Source organism: Quercus robur, chromosome 4 (assembly GCF_932294415.1).
Source record: "Quercus robur chromosome 4, dhQueRobu3.1, whole genome shotgun sequence".
Classification (NCBI taxonomy): Eukaryota; Viridiplantae; Streptophyta; class Magnoliopsida; order Fagales; family Fagaceae; genus Quercus; species Quercus robur.
Window position 1 is genome coordinate 7,489,459 of NC_065537.1, and position 5,088 is coordinate 7,494,546.

A 5,088-nucleotide genomic window follows, 5' to 3' on the forward strand; every position below is an offset into this window, starting at 1 on the left:
TCTCAACTCTCTAGCTCATCATATCTATCCAGTTTATGTAAAGAAATTTGGGGTTAGCTCGGCAAATTTGTGTTTCGTGTTCTAAAGTGATTTGCCTTTAGATATATTAGTTGGGTATACAATTTAACAATTGTATAATTAGAGGTTGTTATTTTTGTCATGTGATGTTGATGCCTTCAGTGCTTGCTGCTCGTCATTGGTGATGCCACGATTCACTGGTGGCAACAAATTAATGACAAAGGCATATCAAACACTCATAACATAAAATATGCAACAAACAGATGATGATGGGTAGTGGTGGAGAGTTGAAGTCTTGAAGATGATGGTGGAGTGTGGAGAATTAATTTAAGTAAAATTAGTTGACATGGCAAATAATAACACTATGACGTGTAGGGTTAAGTGTTTTACTCCTAGTATAAAAGAAAAAACCTTAACCACGTTTTTAAAAAGTCTCTGGAGAGTTTTGTGTTTTCTCTCGTGTGAGATTTGAGAGGTATTTATCTTAAAACACGTGAAAAGCTCTACCAAAGTCTAGATCTAAAATCAAGTTATGGTGGTGATTCAGTTGTTGCGCAAAGATCCTTCAAAGTACGAAACCTTTGAGTGGAGTCTCAAAATCACAAGTAGGAGAACTTGTGTTTGGTGCAAATTCAAGGAAAAAAGTATTCCATGGACTCGGAGCTGTCACGTGGTCGTAATAGTAAGTTTTCTACTCGAAGTAACATTAGGATGTTAGTAGTCTAAGTCCATTTGTAAAACTTCAATTCTTTCATAGTGGATCTGTTTTCACCTTGAGGATAACTAGGTCAAATCATTTCCAGATTTTTTACTGGTTTGGTTTTCTTAGGTCATCAGATCTTTGTGTTATTTACTTTTCGCATTATATCTATTTTGCTCATAATTGTTTAACCTAGACTTGAATAACTAAATTGTTAATCAAGTTGGCTTAATTTTAGGTTAAACATATTATGTTAAGGGGTCTAAAAATCTAACATATTTTTTATATATATAATATTTTTTTTAATGTTTTTTTATTTAACTCCTTTAATAAAAATTTCCCCCATGTTGTCCCCCTTTCACTCCATCACCACGAAATAACAACATATGGCCTGCACGAAGTGAACCACAATCAGTATCCGTGTGGTTCGTGCTGGGGTGGATCTTGGCTCTAATAATAGGAATTAGCTTAATCGCATGGACGATTTACATTTGCCGCCTAAAAATAATAGGGCCGAAAGGGGACAAAGGGGACCAAGGGGAACAAGGGAAGCAAGGGCCTAAAGGGGACAAAGGGGACAAAGGGGACAAAGGTGACAAAGGCGAGAAGGGGCCGCCAGGGGAGAAGGGGCCGAAAGGGGAGAAAGGGGATCCAGGCTGCAAGTGCCGCCACGGCTGCGGCGAGTGCAATTGTTAGCTACAAGGAAAAGATAACAGTAATTTTTTTTCCTATTTGTTTGGATTTTTATATGTTTCTTTTTCCCCCCAGTTTTACCCATTTGGTTCGGTCTGAGTATTTTGGTGTTAAGAGTTTCTGTAATGGCGCCCTTTTTTTTTTTTTTTTTTTTTTAGTGCCTGTTTAGTATACTGTTAAACACGTGTTTTTATATTTTCACACACTTTTCATATCTCTAAAAAATACAAATAATACTAGAAAAACCCACCCTGTACCGTGCGAACCGCAATTGAACTGCCCGGTTTGAGAGCCGTGGCCGGTCTCACGGGTTAGGCTGAAGCTAGAAAAAAAAAGATGCGTTGACGTTATGCTATTTTCTCCGTTGAACTCTGGCTTTTTATCTCTCATCCTTGCCACAAATCTGAAAATGCAATCCCAAAACACACCAAGTCCACAAAATAAAATAGAAATGAAAAGCACAAACCTTATCTTTACCCTACTTCTTCTGCATTTTCCAGTTTTCCTTCTTCTCCAATCTTCTGTGTTTGCTTTCTGCGTTTATTCTTCTTGCTTGTTTGGGTTTCCTTTCTTCTTCTGTCACTGGTACCCAAAGCGGCAAAACCAAAAGAAATCAAAAGCCAGCCTAAGATCTTTTTTTTTTTTTTCTTTTTCCAATAAAGTAGTCTACCATTATGGTAGACACTACCCCTTCCCAATGAAAAGGTTGGACATGTAGCCATGTTTCCACCATTCATTTGCTTTTAGATTTTTTTGAACCATTTTCATTTAATTGCATTTTTATAAGACAGTTAAATATCTAATTGCATTATTTATTGGTACTACAAACCCACGAATTCATATCAATGGAGTTGTTCCTCAAAAAAAAAAAAAAAAAAAAAATATATATATATATATATATATATATATATATATATCAATCGAGTTGATTTCGTATCGTACCGAAACCTTGGTCGGTACAGGAACGCTAGTATTTCATTCCGGTTTAAATACCGACCGTACCAGAGTCATTCCGACAATATCAAAGCGAATACTGGATTTCGGCCAGAAAATGGATCCCGGGCTCAAATAAAAAACTACATTGTTTTGTTGTAGATTTCTAAGACATTGAAGGTCTTTGAAGAAGCATAAAAATAGAATAAAAATTGAAGGTCTTTGAAAATTTTCTTCACCTGTCGTTGCAGATCGATCAGGCTACTGCTTCTTCTCATTTCTCTGATGCTACCTCATGAACTTCTTCTCCTTCTTTTACTTCTAGCAAGTTCGTTCTTCCCCACCTTTTCTTTTTCTTTGTTTTACCCGGTTGTGAATCTCAGTGCAAAATTTTGAAACTTGTGGTCAGTTATGTGAAGTGAAAAAGACAAGTCTTCAAGTTCACTTTTAACCCACCCAAATGGTCATGTCACTCACGTGGCCTATATATGATGTATTTTTCTGTTATCTTTAACTGTGTTATAGTATTAGTCTTTAACTCAAAAAAATAAAATAAAAATACAATAGTGTATATATATATATATTATTTTTTGTTTGCTGGGTAAGTGTTTATGTAGGGGATAGAACCCTTGAGCTTTTTAAAAAATATGTAAATAAAAAAAAAACTTTTAAAAATATTGTATACTTTTTATTGATATTATTACTATTATTATAGAATTAGTGATAATTCCGAAACGGTACACCGGTATTGATCGATATCAAAGTATATCATTCGTCTGGCCAAATTGATAAAGCATCCGGTACGAAATTGACTCCCTTGATTCATATATTAAATTCATGTGTTATTGTAAATTAAAATTTATATTATAGATTAAACAAGTGCAAATATTATACATATTTTCATAAAAATATATAATGTTGTAAACATTTGTTTTTTCTATAATATAATTCTATCTTATCTTGATAATATAATGTAAATTAATAATTTTTTATTTTTTTTTTTAACAATTAATAATATTTCGTTGATATAAAAAATACATTTGAAAGATAGTTTTTATTTTTATTTTTTGAACTATTTTAGTCATTTTTTCTATTTATACTAATTTATTATATTTATTTATATTTCAAATAATTTTTAAATTAATTATGATATCATCACAGTTCAACCTCATTTCAACTATAAAAATTTTAAACCCCTTCGTTCTCCGATTCTTCGAACGGTCCGGATTTCAAAAACCATTATATGGGTTTGATAAGATGTGTAGAAGTTGAATGATCTTTTGTGTCATTAAGTAAGTTCTTTCTTGAGAATCTCTATTCAATTTGTATATGTTGTTAGGTCCCTTTAAGTAGAATTATTAGGACCTAGGTCTCAAGTAGTCCCAACCAATAATAAAAGGCCACACATTTAAAACAACTCTAATTCAACTTCCTAAATGAAAAAATGAAACAAAACCACATAAATTTAACTCTAGTTTTTTTCTTTTAAAAAAAAAGAATTAATTGGAAAAACACAAATAAATTTAATTTATATAAATGCAAGATTCAAAAACTTGAACTAACTTTGAAATCCAAAAGTTCAATCTCATTGGTTCGTATTTAGTTTTAGTGACCTTAAGTCTCTCCATAGAGGTCTTTTTCTCTCAAAACTCTAGATTAGTTTCCTTCTTCCACTCCACAACCATGACTGATCTATCTAACTTATGGCAAAGAATATGGCCGATGAGTACAGGTGCTTATGCGGTCCATAGATGTGTATTTTTTTAAAAAAATGATGAAAATGAAGGCATAATGAATTCTCGACAAAGTTGTAGAGCAATTTTTTTCTTTTTCATCAAGCTTTTATTCTTCTGTGTACTGTTTCCCCCCCCCCCCCCCCCCAAAATAACTATTTAACCACTGACTTTCTTTTTGAATTTATTTTTACATTTACAGTGGCCTTGGTAACTGACGGGCATGTGCGAATCTTGTGGAATCAGCCATCATCTAATAACAAAGACTGATGTCAAAGTTTTGAATTGAATATTGCAAATGTTATATTCAATCGTGGGTTTGCTGTGAGCTTTGAACATTGGTTTTGATGTGATGTACTTGTATGGTTTGGAATAGTTGTTTTAATTTGGAATTATAATATTTTGGCTTATAAATAAGGTTAGTGGTATTTGTGGAAGTTTGGAGGTTAGTATTTTGCGCTTGTTTTGATAATAAATCAAACAAAGAGGAAAAAGCTTTTCAATGGCATGTGTTGCTTGAAAAATGCTTTTAACAAGGTTGTTTGTTATGCTTGGCCATATCCTTAGCTATATTCGAAAAGTGACTCTCTCATTGAATAAAATGGATTGTATTGAATACGGGATCGAGCAAAACTCTTGTATGCGCTCAGTGCATGAGATATCTTTTCGGCATTTAGGAATTAAAGTTAGTTTGTATTGTAAATGAATAAGTTCTTGCAAAATCAACATTTTTTTTTTTTAATCTCTTTCTAGATAAAATGTTGGCCTTTTCCTTTTAAACAATTATTGTTTTACATTGATAGTATAATGTAAATTAATAATTTTCTTTTCATTTTTATGAGTTATTAGAAATTATATAATAATAAAAAACTAGTGATGTTGACAACTTTATTTTGAAGTCGCCTTTCTTTCTAAGCATGCCACCCAAGATTGCCAACCAATGGTAACCACCACGTACCGAACTCAACTAAGCCCGGATTATTTTTGGGTCTATCATTTGATTTGGGATTT

General features: G+C 32.7%; 1 long non-coding RNA gene across 1 annotated transcript; it reads left to right on the top strand.

Moving 5' to 3' along the window:
• Positions 1 to 1,052: 1,052 nt before the first annotated feature.
• LOC126720484 (uncharacterized) lies at positions 1,053 to 4,514 on the top strand. Its single transcript, XR_007653426.1, has 2 exons — positions 1,053 to 1,433; positions 4,280 to 4,514. It is a non-coding gene; the product is annotated as an uncharacterized LOC126720484 (long non-coding RNA).
• Positions 4,515 to 5,088: the final 574 nt, after the last annotated feature.